Below are 17,911 nucleotides of genomic sequence, written 5' to 3'. Positions count from 1 at the left end.
GTAGTAATCTGTGAGCCACGAGGACTCAGCAATCCCATTACCATGGGTATCAAGACTAGCAAAGCTTAAAGGGAATGGAAGGGGTAAAGTGGTGAGGTTGCAGCAGCGACTAAGCATGATATGGTGGCTAACATACGCAAATAAGAGCGAGAAGAGAGCAAAAGGAACGGTCGTGAAGCTAGCAATGATCAAGAAGTGATCCTGAACTCCTACTTACGTCAAACATAACGCAAAACCGTGTTCACTTCCCGGACTCTGCCGAAAAGAGACCATCACGTCTACACACACGGTTGATGCGTTTTAAATCGGATCTGGTGTCAAGTTATCTACAACCAGACATTAACAAATTCTCATCTGCTCATAACCATGGGCACGGCTTTCGAAAGTTTAAACCCTGCAGGGGTGTCCCAACTTAGCCCATGATAAGCTCTCGCGATCAACGAAGGATATACCTTCTCCCAGGAAGACCCGATCAGACTCGGAACCCGGTTTACAAGACATTTCGACAATGGTAAAACAAGACCAGCAAGACCGCCCGATGCGCCGACAATCCCGATAGGAGCTCCACATATCTCGTTCTCAGGGCAACACCGGATGAACACTACGTACAACTAAAACCATCCGTCAAGTTTCCCCGAGGTGGCGCTGCAAGTGGCTCTGGTTCCGACCAACACTTAGACAAGCATTAGCCCGGGGGGGCTATAATAAAGATGACCCTTGGGTTAATTACTCCCAAGGGAAATGTAGGTGGTGGTGAGGAAAATGGTAAAACCAATGTTGGGCCTTGCTGGAGGAGTTTTATTCAAAGCGAACTGTTAAGGGGGTCCCATAAATCACCCAACCACATTAGGAACACAAAATCCAGGAACATAACACCGGTATGATGGAAACTAGGGCGGCAAGAGTGGAACAAAACACCAGGCATAAGGCCGAGCCTTCCACCCTTTACCAAATATATATATGCCTTAATTAAATAAGAGATATTGTGATATCCCAACAAAATCATGTTCACCATGGAGCGATCTTCAACTTCACCTACAGCTAACAACGCTATAAGAGGGGTTGAGCAAAGCGGTAACATAGCCAAGCAATGGTTTGCTAGGAAGGGTGTCAAAGGTTAGAGGTTCATGGCAATTTGGGAGGCTTGAGGAGCAAAAGATAGGTAACGCGGCATAGCGATAGAACGAAGCAACTAGCATAGCAATGATAGTAGTGAGATCCAGGGTAGCGGTCATTTTGCCTGAAATCCCGCAAGGAAGAAGAACGAGTCCATGAAGAAGATGAAGCCACGAAGATGAACCAAGCGTAGACGAACGAATCCTCACGATCTCAACGACAGCAACTAGGCATATTGCAAGCATCAAAACAACATGCTACAGGACCTCAACAAGAAAACAAAAGGCATGGGCATGATGTACATGTAAATCATAACAAAACATGAACACTGAGCTATCTCCAGAAATCACTAGAACATGGTCAAACACACATGGCAAGATTGCAAATAATAACAGTTCAGACTTTGCAGAAAATAACATCAGGTTGCAATGTTCAGAGCTATCAAACACCATGTTACAGGAACTTAACGTGGCAAACAAAGGCATGGCATGAATCTACTAAACCCATAGAACAAAAGTCCTTTACTGACCATGAGCCAAAAAGGATCAGAAGATATGATGGCACCCATGTAAACATAGCAAGTTATATGACAAATTCATACATGGCAGAAACAACGATAAGTAGGCATGTTGGTGAGCCTGTGCCACTCACCACAGAGAATTACATGGAATGACAAGGCAACCAACAGTAAGAATACATGTTTATGAAGCTAAGAATGGCAAGAGAAAGTTCCTAGGGTGCATGGATCACTAGTAAAACACATGGCAACAACTGAACTTAATGTTAACAGGCTGACAGCAACATTATTTAGCAACTCTGGAGCAAGATTACAACAATCTACAGCAATCTATAAATGCAACAAGTGGCATGGATGGATAGATCATGACATGTGTAACAAAACATCCTTAGTGAACATCTCCAGATTATGCATAGGAAGACTTGTAGCAGCAGGTTTATATAGCATCATGAAATAGCAGATTCAGCCTAGCAAAACTGTAACAGCAAGTACACTACTTCACGAGCTCGATTCACTCACCACAAGTCATTGCATGGAAAGATAAGCATAGCATCAGCAATAAGATATGTTTAGGTAACTAACCAAGGCAAGAACAAGTTCATAGCATGCAAGGACCAACTACAACAACCTTGGCAAAATTGAATAACATGTAAACAATCTGCCAGGAAACATTTTATAGCAAAAGTAGAGCAAGAAAATGACATGCTAGGCTACTCCATAATGGTAAACAGGGGCATGAATGGATAGAGAGAAACCATATGTTCAAAACATCCTTACTGAAGTATCTCAAAATATGCTTGGATATCTCTGTAGCATCAACTTTATGTGGCATAAAAATAACAGCAGAACAGGGACTGAAATCAGCAACATCACGAAGCCTAGTTTGCATGCTTGTTCTAGTCACCACATTGATGACAAAAATACATGTCATACACCACCGTAAAGATGGCATGATATAGCACAAAACACATATAGACATAAACCTCATAGGATGCACACATCAAACATGGCAAAAATGACAAATGAACATGTTCTGTTAACGGACAGCAGACAACATCATATAGCACTCTTGCAACGATGATTCAGGCATCAAGATGGACTCAAATGAACATGATGAAATGAAACAAAATGAAGATCATCTCTCATTGAAAATTTTGATATATTACACGCATGAAATGGAGCTACGGATGCAGAGTTATGGCATGTCAAAGATGGCACCAGAATATGCAAAACTGAGGGACTTGGACGATTTTCTGAAACAAAACAGACGAGCGCTATATGACTATTTGACGCACGGAGCGGCGTTTAAGCATTGCTCACCATGGGCTTCGGCCCAGTTGGGGAAGGGGCTGCAGCAGGTCGGGGAAGTTGGGTTGGGCCGCGGCAGGGCCGGAACGAGGCCGTGGCCCACACGGGCGACAGGGCGGATCGGGAGCCGAGTCGTTCCTGCTCGCTCCTAAGCAGGGTCGGCGGCGGCGACGGCTGTTGCCGGCTTCGGCAACGAGCGGGCCGGCGACCAGAGGGCTGGCAGGCGACGGAGATGGACGGATCCGGGCGCTCCTGCCCGGATCTGGCCGGAGGCGGGGCCGGACGGCGAGCTAGGCGGCGGCGCGGCGCTCCGGCGTGACAAGACGGCAAACTCCCGGCGGGGCTCACCGGCGGGAAGGCCGGGCGGCGGAGGACGGTGCCGGCGGGCGAGCAGGAGGCGGCAGGGCATGTCGGAGCGGGCGGCGGAGCACGAGAACCCGAGCGGCGGAGGCGGGGCGCGGCGGCAGGCGCGACCGGGTTCGCGCGGGCCCGCGAAGGACTAGGCGGGCCGCGGGCATGGGGATGACGGCGGCGGACAGGTGGCGACTCCGGATTGGGCAGGAGCGGTGGCGGACATGTCCGGGCGACGGGACGGACATGTCCAGCTGCGGGAGGAGGAAGAGGGCTAGGGTTAGAGGGAATTCATCCGCGAATTTCGGTGGGAGGGGCATATTTATAGATAGAGGGAGGTAGGAGAGTCCAAATGAGGAGTGGTTTTCGGCCACGCGATCATGATCGAACGACCGAGAGCATGGAGGGGTTTTTGATGGGTTTTGGGCCACTTTGGAGGGGTGTTGGGCTGCAACACACACGAGGCATTTTCGGTCCCTCGGTTAACCGTTGGAGTATCAAACGGACTCCAAATGGCACGAAACTTGACAGGCGGTCTACCGGTGCTATACCAAGGCCGCTTGGCAAACCTCGGGCCATTCCGAGAAAGTTTAACACCCGCACACGAAAAGAGACAAGAGGGGGACGCTGGAGGGCATAGGAGTGCCAGATTGCAAAACAGACAACTGGGAAAATGCTTGGATGCATGAGACGAACACGTATGCAAAATGAGATGCACATGATGACACAATGCAGATGATGACATGGAAAAATGCAACACGCAAACAGCTGACATGGCAACGACGGCGAATAACTGGCAGACACCTGGCGCATCGAATCCGGGGCGTTACAGCTCAAGCCTAGGTACTTCGGATCTCCAATCATGTCCGGATCCAACCTTCAAGGCCGGTGGGTGCCCTCCTCCGTCACAGAGGAGGACATTACGAAGCTTAGGGAGGCCAGATATCTAACCGCCGACGTCAAGCACATGCTTCCTGCTCCTGGGCAAGTCATCCCTACTCCCGAACCCAACGAGAGCATTGTGTTTGTTTCCCACTTCCTCCAAGGTTTCAGCTTTAGTCTTGATCCCTTCGTGACAGGGCTCATGTTCTATCACGGGCTAGATTTCCATGATCTAGCTCTAGATTCCATCCTTCACATCTCGTCTTTTATTATCGTGTGCGAAGCCTTCCTCTGCATCACCCCACACTTCGGCTTATGGCTCAAGACCTTCAATGTAAAGCTGGGGCGACACGTGGAGTGCGAAGGCGCTGTAATAAGCAGAAACGCCGATGCCCCATGGCCCGAAGGTTCCTTCCTAAAGGTGTCCGATCTATGGCAACGGAGGTGGTTCTACATCACAGCTCCCCGAGGCACCAAGTGGGCGGCTGCCCCCGCCTTTCGCTTGGGCCCTCCACCTCAACTAGCGTCATGGACCAACATGGGACTCGACTGGGGGCCTGCTAATGACGTACCGACATTGCAGAGCCGCATTCGGGAGCTTCTTGAGAGGGATATCAGTCTTGTCAGAATAATTCAGGTAATGCTAGTTCGGCGGGCCCTGCCGTGCAAAGTAAACCTCTCTGGATGTGGGAGTTCAACCCAGAAGGTCCGCGAACCATTCAGCACTTCTTCGGCATGACGCTCGAAGGGATGTACAAGTTATTCTTCGGACCACGAGTAAAGTGTCCGGACACCACCGAGGATGCGGGCCTGAGCTGCAACCGCCCAGATACCCAAGTAAGTAGCCCTGTAACTGAACACTTCGTTTATATTTATCACAACATTATTTTGAAAAACTGTCCGCGGCCAGGATTGGCTCAGCAAGGCGGAGAGGATCAGCTGTCCGGCCCCACTTCCCGAAGGCTCGCCTAGTCCCGCGATAGCCAGGATGCTTATACGTGCGCTAAGTCAAGTGCCCTCAGGGAAAGGTGAAGGGAAGAATAGAGAAGCCGGACTTCACACATTATACATCCAAACCGGGGGAATTACTGTCTCCATGAAGGAGGATAATTGGGGAGGTGAATCTAAGGTTTCCTCCCCTCGCGGGAAGAAGAGGGCCGCCTCCGAAGACTCGAAAACGGAGGAGCCTAAACAAGGGAAGAAAGCTTCACCAGGGGGCCCTGCCCCGAAGGGCGTCCTCACCGCACCATGCCCGCAAACGGGCTAGCCCTCCACCGAGCTGTAAGTTAATCGTAAATAAGAAGATATTGCTTCCTCCTCCGAGAACAATAACCAGGATATATTTTTTGCAGTCCGGCTAGTAGCTATTCTCAACAGAGTTCATCTTCGGGGGACTCCTTCCGGAGATGATGGAGAGTGAAACCCCACCTGCATCTCCGCCCCATGGGGTGGGTGACCCTGAGGTGTCATCACGGAGGATTCCAGATCCGCTGAGGCCAGAAGTTAACAATTCGGCCACCCCGAGCCCGGAGTCTTCGGCTCCCACCAAGGGCAATAGGAAGGGTCCGGGACAGTCCAGTGCCCGGTCGGACACATTGACGGGTCTTCTGTAGCAAGCTGCTCTCTCAAAAGATTTCATCCGCCACAAGCGGGTTGAATGAAGCTTTTACGAGCCTGCTCAAAGGCTTTGAGGTACACAATGAAACACGTAATTCTTTGGTTGTACCGAACACGCTAGGTGTGCTCTGTATAGATAGTAGCCACTGAGACTCTGGTTGCCAGCCCTAGGCGGCAAACGGAGGTTCACACTCCCAGGTAATGATCGTACTGCATTCATGCGCAGGTGGCTAAGGGTCCAGCGGTAGACCGGACCGCTGAAATCGCTGAACTGAGGCGACAGATTGATGTGGTGGACGCCGACATCATGCTTGTAAACCAGCGGCTTAGCGAGTCACAGATTATGTGCTCGTTGTTCCTCATTTGTTTAGGAAATATTAAGAGGAGCATAATGTTAATATGATATGTTTTCGCTGCAGGCGGAGCTGCTGCCGTGGAGGCCCTGAGGGCAGAACTTGCCCTCGCCAACGAACAAGCCTAGGCTAGCAATGCGGCTGCCCTAAAGGCGGCCGGAGATTTGAACACCGAACAGGCTGCTCATCACCGAAGCGAAGATAAAATAACCGAGATGGCCATGGAGCTGAGGGACGCCGCCGGCCGATATGAGCTCCTCGAGAAGGAGAATCAGGCAAAGTCGGCTGACGTGAAGAAGGCCCTGGATGCGGCCAAGGAGACACATTCTGAAATTAGAGCTGCGCGGGAGGAGCTTCGGCAGGCCGGAGACATCGTGGCTGGAAGCCCCTATTTGTTGCGGATGAAGTTTGGAGACCCCAAGTACGCTCCTCTAGATCAGCTTTGGAGCGCTGCAGACACGTATGCAGATCTGGCAAAAAGTGCGGATGATGCGACCAAGTTCTTCAAGGATCAAAAAGATAATGAAATAGAAAGGTTGTTCTGGTCATAATTCAATGCTCCGACGCGCCCGCTGCCATTGAGTGAGAGGATGGCCGCTTTGGCCGAGCTCCATAGGTTGTCCAGTCTTTGCAATGAGGTTTGTAATAGACCATCTATGGCTGAAGGGACCAAGGTCAGGCAGTTATTTTGGTTTAGTGCAACAATTCCTTGGCGCCATATCGTGAATCGATGCCTTGAAGAGGTCGGCGTGCATAGCGGGTGCGCGGATGGCTCTTCCCCGTGTTAAAACATATTGGGCGGATAAGGAGGCCACCGGCATTGCAACACAGAGTCCGGCAGGAAGCTAGGACCCAGCCAAGCACTATTTTGAGCAGGTCATAGAAGGTGCTCGTTTAATAGAGGCTCAATGCTCGAAGTATGTCATGCTCGAGTGACAAGTCGTTCAATTGTAAAAACAATTCTATTTTGATTATAAAGGCTATGTTTATACTTTCGCCCGAAAGTGTTATAGTGCCTCCTGTGCGGCCGTTTGATGTATATACATATCTTGGAAGTTAGCAGTTGTTGGCTTCAGCCCCCACACATATAATGCGGGGTTGTTCACGAAAATGTGCGCAATCACACTTGATCCAACGTCTTGGTCCATTAAGGAGGTGATCGCACGTCGAACTAGGCAACCGGACTATATAGCTTTAACACTTTCACTTAGCCATAGGAATTTGACAGTGGGGCTACTATGTAGCCCCTAGTACCTTCGCGTGCATCCGGATACGGGCGCGTATGTACATGACCGGGAAACGGTCCTTCATTAATGCGGAGGAATCCCGAAGATTCTGATGAGTCCTCGAGTGTTGAACAGTCTCTCGCTGTATCATGACAGTCAGTTTTCGGTTTTCTCTACTGAGGTGCTTGTCCGGAATAACCAGGGCACAATTGCAGTAGTTCTCCTTTGGCCGCCTTAGCCGATACAACGAAACGTAAGGCAGCAAACCCAGGAGCCGGGCAAACCCAACATTTGACCAAAGACATGATTCAGAGCTGATGCATATAAGGCCAAACTCGCAACACCCAACACTCCCGAAGGTACTCGGACATTATAACATATACTGGGCTGAGAAATGCCCTCGGTTATGAACCCTGTATTTCCAGGTACGTGCATTGATTTGTCGTGGCGAAATGCCTATAACGCCAGTATGCCCTATGGGTGTATTGAATACCCGTGGGGGTCAAGCAACAAGAGACAGTAAAGAAGGTTTACACAGGCGCTTAATCTAAAGAGAAACCTTTGAGCGGGGCCCTGCTGCATGTCTACGCATTTGTCTCTGTTGTGCCGTATCCTGGAAGGGTCTCGCATGAATAATGTCTGTAAAAATGAAATATCATGTAAAAGAGTATGGCGTAAGCGTGCGAAAAGTTGGTTATTCTCAATGGATGTTAGAAATGTGAGATATTGGCATATGAATAAGGTCAAGCTGAATCGTGGGCCTTGTTACATGTTTGCAGCCCCTGGTACCATCTATGGGGGTTTATGTATAGCACCCCGCTCATGTTTATCTGGGCCGTTACCGACGGTGGTGCACCGGACTCGTCTAACCGTGTTCGTGGTCTTAACGACCGATCATGCATTCTGATAGGAGAGGCCGCTTAGTGTCCGGCTGCTAGAGCCGTCGCATACTCTTCCGCACGTAAGGAATGCTCTGTGTTTCCACTAACAGTGATGAAGCCACGTGGACCGGGCATCTTGAGTTTAAGGTAGGCATAGTTTGGTACTGCGTTGAAGCGAGTGAAGGCCGTTCTTCCGAGTAATGCATGATAACCGCTACTGAAGGGAGTGATGGCGAAGAGTAATTCTTCGCTTCTGAAGTTGTCGGGAGAACCAAATGTCACCTCTAATACGAGGGAGCCCCTGCAGCGAGCCTCAACACCTCGTATCACTCCTTTAAAGCTGGTGTTACTTTGGCTGATTCGGGATGGATCTATCCCCATCTTGCGGACGGTGTCCTGATATATCAGATTAAGACTACTGCCGCCATCCATGAGGACTCGAGTGAGATGGTATCCATCAATTATTGGGTCGAGCACCAAGGCAGCCGATCCTCCGTACCAGATACTAGTCGGGTGGTCCCTGTGATCAAAGGTGATCGGGCAGGCCGACTAGGGGTTGAATTTGGGGGCAACGGGCTCTACAGCGAATACGTCTCTGAGCACGCGTTTGCACCTTCTCTTTGGTATGTGAGTCGCGCAGATCATGTTTACTATTTTGACTTCTGGTGGGAATTTTTTTGTCCCCCAGTGTTCGGCTGGCAAGGCTCATCCTCGTCTTCACTTGGTGTTTCCCTTCCCTTGTGTTCGGCATTTAACTTGCAGGCCTGCTTGAAGACCCACTATTCTCTGTGAGTGAGATTCGCATGTTTTTCGGGGGTGCCATGAATTTGGCACAATCTGTCCAGGACTATGTACAGGCCGGACGGTCCCTCTTTGCTGCCTTTAAATGGCTTCTTTCTTTGACTGGGTTGAGAGCCCCTGAATCCGGCGTTGACCATCGTGTTGTCCGGACTTTCTTCATTGTTTCGACGCTTGTTCTTATTGCGCCGTGGCTTCCCGTTGCCATCCCTGATTTCGGATGTGCTTGGGTCACTGGTGCCTCTACGGGCCAACCAGCTGTCCTCACCCGCGCAAAACCGGGTCATAAGGCTTGTTAAGGCTGCCATTGTCCTCGGCTTTTCTTGGACAAGGTGTCTGGCAAGCCACTCATCTCGGATACTGTGCTTGAAGGGCGCTAGGGCTTCGGCATCCGGACAGTCAACAATTTGATTCTTCTTAGTGAGAAATCTGCTCCAAAGCTTACGGGCTGACTCTCCGGGCTGTTGTATTATGTGACTTAAATGGTCAGCGTCCGGAGGTCGGACATAGGTCCCTTGAAATTGGCCCTAAAAGTGTCCTCAAGTTCCTCCCAATTTCCGGTTGAATCTTCGGGGAGGCTTTTCAACCAGTGCCGAGCTGGCTGTTTCAACTTGAGGGGAAAGTATTTGATGGCGTGGAGGTCATCCCCATGAGCCATGTGGATATGAAGGATAAAATCCTCAATCCAGACCCCAGGGTATGTCGTTCCGTCGTATGCCTCTATGTTCACGGGTTTGAATCCCTGAGGAAATTCGTGATCTAGCACCTCGTCAGTGAAGCACAGAGGGTGCACAGCCCCTCTGTATCTGGACATGTCGTGGCATGTTGTCGACTGTTGTTGTGTCCGGTGTTGATTCTGAACTGGTATTCGATCAGTGTGATCGTTTTGATGACTATAATCCCGCGTCGGAGCATGTCCTCAGGATCCATAGATGGACCTGGTCGCTGAGGGAGTCCTGGATTAGGGGGTATCCGGACTGCCGGACTATATACATCGTTCGGACTATTTAAGTGTGAAGATACAAGACTCAAGACTCCGTCCCGTGTCCGGATGGGACTCTCATTTGCGTGGAGGGCAAGCTTGGCGATCCGGATATTGTGTTTCCTTCCTTGTAACCGACTCCATGTAAACCCTAGCCCTCTCCGGTGTCTATATAAACCGGAGAGGATGGTCCTTAGAAGGCCAATCACAATTACAATCATACCATCATAGGCTAGCTCTTAGGGTTTAGCCTCTACGATCTCGTGGTAGATCTACTCTTGTACTACTCATATCTTCAATATTAATCAAGCAGGAAGTAGGGTTTTACCTCCATCGAGAGGGCCCGAACCTGGGTAAACATTGTGTCCCTCGCTTCCTGTTACCATCAGCCTAAGATGCACAGGTCGGGACCCCCTACCCGAGATCTGCCGGTTTTGACACCGACATTGGTGCTTTCATTGAGAGTTCCTCTGTGTCGTCGCCGCAAGGTTCGATGGCCCGTCTCGTCTTCAAGGACAACATTACCTCGAGGGGAGCTCTGGCTGTAGGCCAAACTCTCCGACTTGGCGGCCTCATCATGGCTGCCCCATCGGCGGCCCCGCCGATGATGGCCTCTCGGGTCATCAAGCATATCCTTCGCATCGGTTCAGAACTCGCCGAACAGATGGATCCGATGGAGCTCTCCTCCCTTAATGAGCTCTTGGATCGCATCACCGCTCTGGGAGTCGCTACAGACTATGACCGGGTCGGGCTTAAACCTGACCAAAGGGACATTAGATCCCCCCGGCCACCCATGAGATAGCGGTAGTGGAGGAACCACATACGGATTACCCCTCTATTTTGAGGACGAATCGTGTCCGGATCACCGAGCTCCCTGAGCCGAACTCCCACTTGAGGGAAGATATGGCCCAGATCCCGGACTTAGGATCGGGTATTCGGCCAGAAAAATTGGGCAGCATCCCGAATCCCGAGCTGTCGAACTTGGTGGCTCCCCTGCCCCTAGGCGCTAGGCCAGATCAGAATTTGGACTCATCCACAGACACCCATGTGTGCTCAAGCCGTCTCCCCTGTATCATACAAGAGCCCCATGAGACAGTACATCGCTACTGGGCCAGATTCCTCCTTGTGTTAAATAAGGTCAAGGACTGTCGCGAGGAGGATGCAGTCTCACTTTTCTGCAAAAACTGTACGAACAAAGGAATCCTTAATGCTATAAGTCTCCGTGACATAGTACACCTTGCTGACTTAGCAACCATAGTACAAAAATACTATGTGATGGAAAGCGCCTAGAAAACCCAAACACAATTTTGGGATAGCCCGGCTCTCACCAAAACCTTTGTTCGAGCTAAACGGGCGAACTCTCGAAGGTCGGCAGATCCAATCCCCAAGAAGTCGAAACCCGCCCCAGGGCGTGGAACCGTATTGGAAGAATGGCTCAATGGGCCATGTAAGCCTCACAGTACGCCGGACACAACACCAACCCATAGCCTTAGGGCATGTTGGATACTCCAGCAGGTAGCAAAAAGCGACGAGGATCTCCTCGTGAGCCATAAAGCAGAACAACATCCCGCCAAGGAACAAAATATGGTACTAACAGTCTTCAAGACTTTCGCCTCAAACAATAGGCGCAAGCGAGCTCACCGAAGCTCTGCTGAAATCTGCCATTTGGCAAAAATAAACCCCTGGAACGACACTGCTATAACTTTCAATGCCAGTGATGAACCTCGATTCCAGACTGTTTGGACACCAGCCGCTCTGGTCCTTAGCCCAATCGTGGACGGCTTTTGGCTCCTAAAGTAATCATGGACGGCGGAAGCGGACTAAACTTGATCTATGAAGAAACACTCAACAAGATGGAAATTGACAAAATCCGCATTGAGCAAAGCGGCACAACCTTCAGGGGAATTATTCCTAGTCGGGAAGCGCGGTGTGCGGGAAAAATCACACTCGATGTGGTATTCGGCACCCCGGAGAATTACAGGTCCGAAGAAATCACATTCCAGGTGGCTCCTTTTAGCAGCGGATACCACACCCTTCTAGGGCGGGACGCGTTCGCAAGCTTTCAAGCTATACCCCATTACAGGTACATGAAGCTTAAAATGCCCGGGCCCAATGGAATCATCACTCTACCCAGTGATCCGGACGTCGCACTTCAGGCCGAAAACAAAACCGCGGCACTAACCCTGGAAGCATTATCCGAAGCCCTAGCAGCCAAAGAATTAACAACGCTGTAGGCCACCGTGGACAGGGACGACGTGATACTCGACAAGCGACCCAAGTCCACCTCATTTAAACCCGCAGACGAGATAGTCAATTCCAAGTCCGTCCAACGAACCCCACGAAGACAGCTTCCATCGGGACACAGTTGAACCCCGCAATGGACGCCGCACTACGGCACTTTTTACGCCAAAATTGGGACATTTTTGCCTGGCACCCATCAAACATCCCGGGCATCCCGCGCGGATTGGACGAACATAGCCTTAACATACTAAAGGGATACAAACCTGTCAAACAGACCCTAAGGCGATTTTTAGAGCCTAAAACACAAGCAATGGGGGAAGAGCTAGCCAAGCTACTTGAGGCCGGATTCATCAGAGATATCAAACATCCGGATTGGCTGGCAAATTTGGTAATGGTACCAAAGAAGGACAAATCCTAGCGCCTATGCGTCGATTTCAAAGACCTCAACAAGGCTTGCCCCAAGGATCCCTTTCCCCTCCCTCGCATGGACCAAATCATCGATGCCACAGCTCGACACGACTCGCTGTGCTTTCTCGATGCATACTCTGGATACCATCAATTAAAGATGGCAGAGTATGACGAAGCTGCAACAGCTTTCATAATGCCATATGGCCCTTTTTGCTTCAACACTATGCCTTTCGGGCTTAAGAATGCCGGTGCAACCTATCAACGCATGATTCAAACATGCCTGGAAAAATAAATCGGCAAAACAGTGGAGGCATACGTGGACGACGTGGTCATAAAAAAAAGACACATGAAAACCCTAATAGATGACTTGAGGCCTTACATTTGATAACCTCCAGACATACATCATCAAGTTGAATCCAAAAAATGCGTTTTCGGCGTCCCCTCGGGGAAACTGCTGGGCTTCATTGTTTCCAATAGAGGAATTGAAGCGAATCCGGCAAAAATCCGAGCTCTATCACAGTTGGCTATACCAACAGACCTCAAGCACATCCAGAAACTAGCTGGATGCATGGCCGCTTTGAGCCGCTTTATCTCCAGGCTAGGAGAAAAGGCATTACCTCTTTACCGCCTCCTTCGGCGCACCGAACACTTCATGTGGCCTATGCTACTGTACATAGCTGCAACACATCAAGTTGTAAGTGCAGTACTCATCGTCGAACGAGATGTTGACAGATACAAATTCCCGCTCCAAAAGCCGGTTTATTACGTATCCACGGTCCTCACCCCATGCAAATCCCGATACCCACACTACCAAAAAATAGCATACGCGGTCTTCATGGCATCCCGTAAGCTGCGACACTACTTTCAAGAGTGTTCAATTATGGTGGCCTCCGAAGTACCACTCAATGACATAATAAATAACCGCGACGCTACGGCCGGATTGCTAAATGGGCCATCGAGCTCCTTCCGTTCGACATAACATACAAACCACAGCGGGCCATCAAGTCGCAAGTACTGGCAGACTTTGTCGCCGAATGGACAGAAGCCGAACTCCTTAAAGAGTACGGTGTGTACTCCAACTGGATCATGCACTTCGACGGCTCTAAAATGCTGGCCGGATTGGGAGCGGGTGTAGTCCTGAATTCTCCCATCGGAGACACGGTCCAGTACGTCCTCCAAATATTATACACAAACTCCAACAATGCAGCTGAATATGAGGCTCTGTTGCACGGTCTTCGGATGGCAGTCTCTATTGCCATCCAACGCCTGGAAGTGTGCGGGGATTCGAACCTTGCAATATCACAAATTAACGGAGACTTTGATGCCAAGGATCCGAAAATGGTGGCCTACCGTAATGCCGTCCTCAAAATGTAAGCTCAGTTGGAGGGGCTCGAATTCCACCATGTGGCTTGAGAAAACAATCAAGCGGCTGACGTCCTCGCCCGCATCGGCACTAAACGCGACCCTGTCCCACCTAGCATATTCCTGGAAAGGTTGTTCAAACCATCCGTAGTATGGGAAGGGGAGTCCGGCAATACTAGCACGGACCCGAACTCACCCCCAGATTCCGAACCGTCAGACATAATCGGAGGCTCTGCCACCGAAATTACATCTTCGGCCCACGAAATCATGGCCGTAGTTGCCCCGTGGACTGAACCTTTCCTGGCCTACCTAAATAGGCAGGAGCTCCCCAAGGACCAAAATGAAGCACGCTGCATCGTCCGGCGTTCTAAGGCTTACAAGGTCCATGAAGGGGGGCTCTACAAGAAAAGTGCTACCGGAGTGCTCCAAAGATGCATCTCCGAAGAGGAAGGGCGGCAGCTCTTGGCTGAAATCCATGCCGGACTGGGAGGGCACCATGCCGCGGCTCGAGCACTAGTCAGCAAGGCCTTCTGTACAGGTTTTTATTGGCCGACGGCCCGAGCAAACGCACATGACCTTGTCCAACACTGCGTTGGTTGCCAGCTCTTCGCCAATCAGAGTCATATGCCCCCTACCGCTCTCCAAACAATCCCCATAACTTGGCCCTTCGCGGTCTGGGGGCTGGATATGGTCGGACCTCTTAAAGGGGGAAGCCATAAGAAAAAATACTTATTGGTCATGATGGACAAATTCACCAAATGGATAGAAGCCAAACCAGTCAAAACGGCCGAATCCGGACCAGTCATAGACTTCATATCCAGGGTCGTACACTGATACGGAGTCCCTCACAGCATCATCACTGATAATGGCTCCAATTTGATAGCCGATGAAGTCATAACTTGGTGCGGCAAAATGGGCATTAAGCTCAATTATGCTTCTGTCTACCATCCCCAAACAAATGACCAGGTCAAACGGGCAAACGGTCTCATAATGAGTGGCATGAAACCCAGACTAGTGCGATCTTTGAGAGAGTCAGATACGCACTGGGTCGAGGAGCTCGACTCCGTACTCTGGAGGCTGCGGACCATGCCGAAACGCACCACCGGATACACACCATTTTTTATGGTGTATGGCACGGAAGCAGTACTACCCTGCGACATCATACACGATTCGCCACGCGTACGCATGTACAAAGAGAAGGAAGCCGAAGTAGATCGGCAGGATAACTTGGATGCCCTGGAGGAGGAGCGCGACGTCGCAAAAGCCCGCTCCGCATTCTATCAACAACAAGCTCGATGATACCAAAGAAGAGAAGTACGGGCCAAAACTTACAATATTGGCGAACTCGTTCTACGCATACCGGAGAAGAAGAAGGACAAGCTCAAACCCAAGTGGGAAGGTTCCTTCGTCATTGAAAAAGTTCTCACTGGAGGAGCGTACCTCTTACGTAATGCATCCGATAACAGACTCGAGCCGAACCCATGGAACGCGGCAAGACTCCGGAGATTCTACGCCTAACGCCGAACTCAATGTTCGTCTCCTTACTCCCTCTCTTTTATTTATGCTCCATCCCTTTTCCTTTCTCGACTGTTCTTCCTCTTCACACAAAATATTCAATATAGTACGGACTTCTGGATAACTCCAGCCGCACTATGTGTGTAAGCAGCACCTGGGGGCTTCCTATAGGGAAGCTAAAAAAAATTACTCTAATGGCTTTTCGCCCATCACATGTGCATTTCTTTTCCGCATGTGCCTTTTCTTCACCATTATATGCATCTATATGACTTAAGATGTGGCCGAGCTGGGTTGCCTGGTGAGGGAGTCCTGGATTAGGGGGTGTCCGGATGGCCGGACTATGACCTTTGGCCGGACTCCCGGACTATGAAGATACAAGATTGAAGACTCCGTCCCGTGTCTTGATGGGACTTTCCTTGGTGTGGAAGGCAAGCTTGGCGATACGATATGAAGATCTCCTCCCATTGTAACCGACTCTGTGTAACCCTAGCCCTCTCCGGTGTCTATACAAACCAGAGAGTTTTAGTCCGTAGGACGAACAACAATCATACCATAGGCTAGCTTCTAGGGTTTAGCCTCTCTGATCTCGTGGTAGATCCACTCTTGTACTACACATATCATCAATATTAATGAAGCAGGAGTAGGGTTTTACCTCCATCGAGAGGGCCCGAACCTGGGTAAAAACATCGTGTCCCTTGTCTCCTGTTACCATCCGCCTAGACACCCAGTTCGGGACCCCCTACCCGAGATCCGCCGGTTTTGACACCGACATTGGTGCTTTCATTGAGAGTTCCTCTGTGTCGTCACCTTTAGGCCCTATGTCTTCTTCGATCCTCAACCATGACGCGGTCCAGGGTGAGACTTTTCTCCCCGGACAGATCTTCGTATTTGGCGGCTTCGCACTGCGGGCCAACTCGCTTGGCCATCTGGAGCAGATCGAAAGCTACGCCTCTGGCCATCAGGTCATGTTTGGAAGCTTAAACTACACGGCCGACATCCGCGGGGACTTGATCTTCGACGGATTCGAGCCACGGCCGAGCGTGCCGCATTTTCCTGATGGGCATGATCTAACTCTGCCGCCGGACAGCGCCCAGAGTGCCGCTCAGATGTCCGCTCCGATCATTAGCTCGGAGCCGACCGCGCCAATTGGGGACGGACGGTTGGACGCCGCCCCGGGTGCCGCAATCTCTATGGCGATAGAGCCGAACACAAGCCCAGTCCTTGGCGAGGCCTATGACTCCTGGGTGCCAGACTCCGTTCCGGACTCCGAATCTTCCGCACCCCTTCTGATCGAACCCGATTGGGCTCCGATCATGGAGTTCACCTCCACGGACGTCTTTCAGCACTCCCCCTTTGGCAATATCCTGGATTCACTAAAGTCTCTCTCTTTGTCAGGAGAGCTTTGACCGGATTACGATCAGCATGGTTGGGATACGGACGACAAAGAAATTCGAAGCCCACCCACCACCCACTTCGTAGCCACTGTCCATGATTTAACCGACATGCTCGACTTCGACTCCGAAGACATCGACGGTATGGACGCCGATGAAGGAGACGACCAAGAACCAGCACCTATAGGGAACTGGAAAGACACATCGTCATATGACATATAGATGGTGGACACCCCCAAAGTAGGGGATGGCGATGAAAAAACGGAGGACGACCCCTCCAAGAAGCAACCCAAGTGCCAACGTCAGCGGCGCCGCTCTAAATCCCGCCAAAGTAAAAACGGCGAGTCCGGCAATGGAGATAACAACATGTCGGACAGTGCCGAAGACAACCCCCTCCAGCAGGATTCAGTGCAGGAGGACGAAGGAGCCAGCCCTCATGAGAGAGCGGCCGACAGAGAGGTCGAGGACGACAATTATATGCCTCCCTCCGAAGACGAGGCAATCCTCGACGACGACGAATTCGTCGTGCCAGAGGATCCCGTTGAACAAGAGCGTTTCAAACGCAGGCTTATGGCCACGGCAAGCAGCCTCAAGAAAAACAGCAGCAGCTTAGAGCTTACCAAGACTTGCTAGCCGACAGATGGACCGAAGTCCTGGCGGCCGAAGAGTATAAACTCGAACGCCCCTTCAAGAGCTACCCAAAGCATAGGCTGCTACCCCAACTTGAGGAGGAAGTAACTAAACCTACATCACCAGCGTACGATGCGCCCGATCGGCTACCCCGTGGCCGCGACAAAGAGTCCTTCAGGCCCTCGACCCAAGCCGCACCCCAGCACCGCTCAAAAAATACCAGAGTGCGGGGAGACGAAACAGACCTGCGAGACATATTGGAGAATAAGGCAAGGCAAACAAGATCGATCTACGGATTGCGTGGGTGCCCCACTTCACGTGACGATAACCGTC

This window comes from Triticum aestivum, chromosome 7B (genome assembly GCF_018294505.1).
Source record: "Triticum aestivum cultivar Chinese Spring chromosome 7B, IWGSC CS RefSeq v2.1, whole genome shotgun sequence".
Lineage (NCBI taxonomy): Eukaryota > Viridiplantae > Streptophyta > Magnoliopsida > Poales > Poaceae > Triticum > Triticum aestivum.
This window is presented reverse-complemented; position numbering follows the sequence as displayed.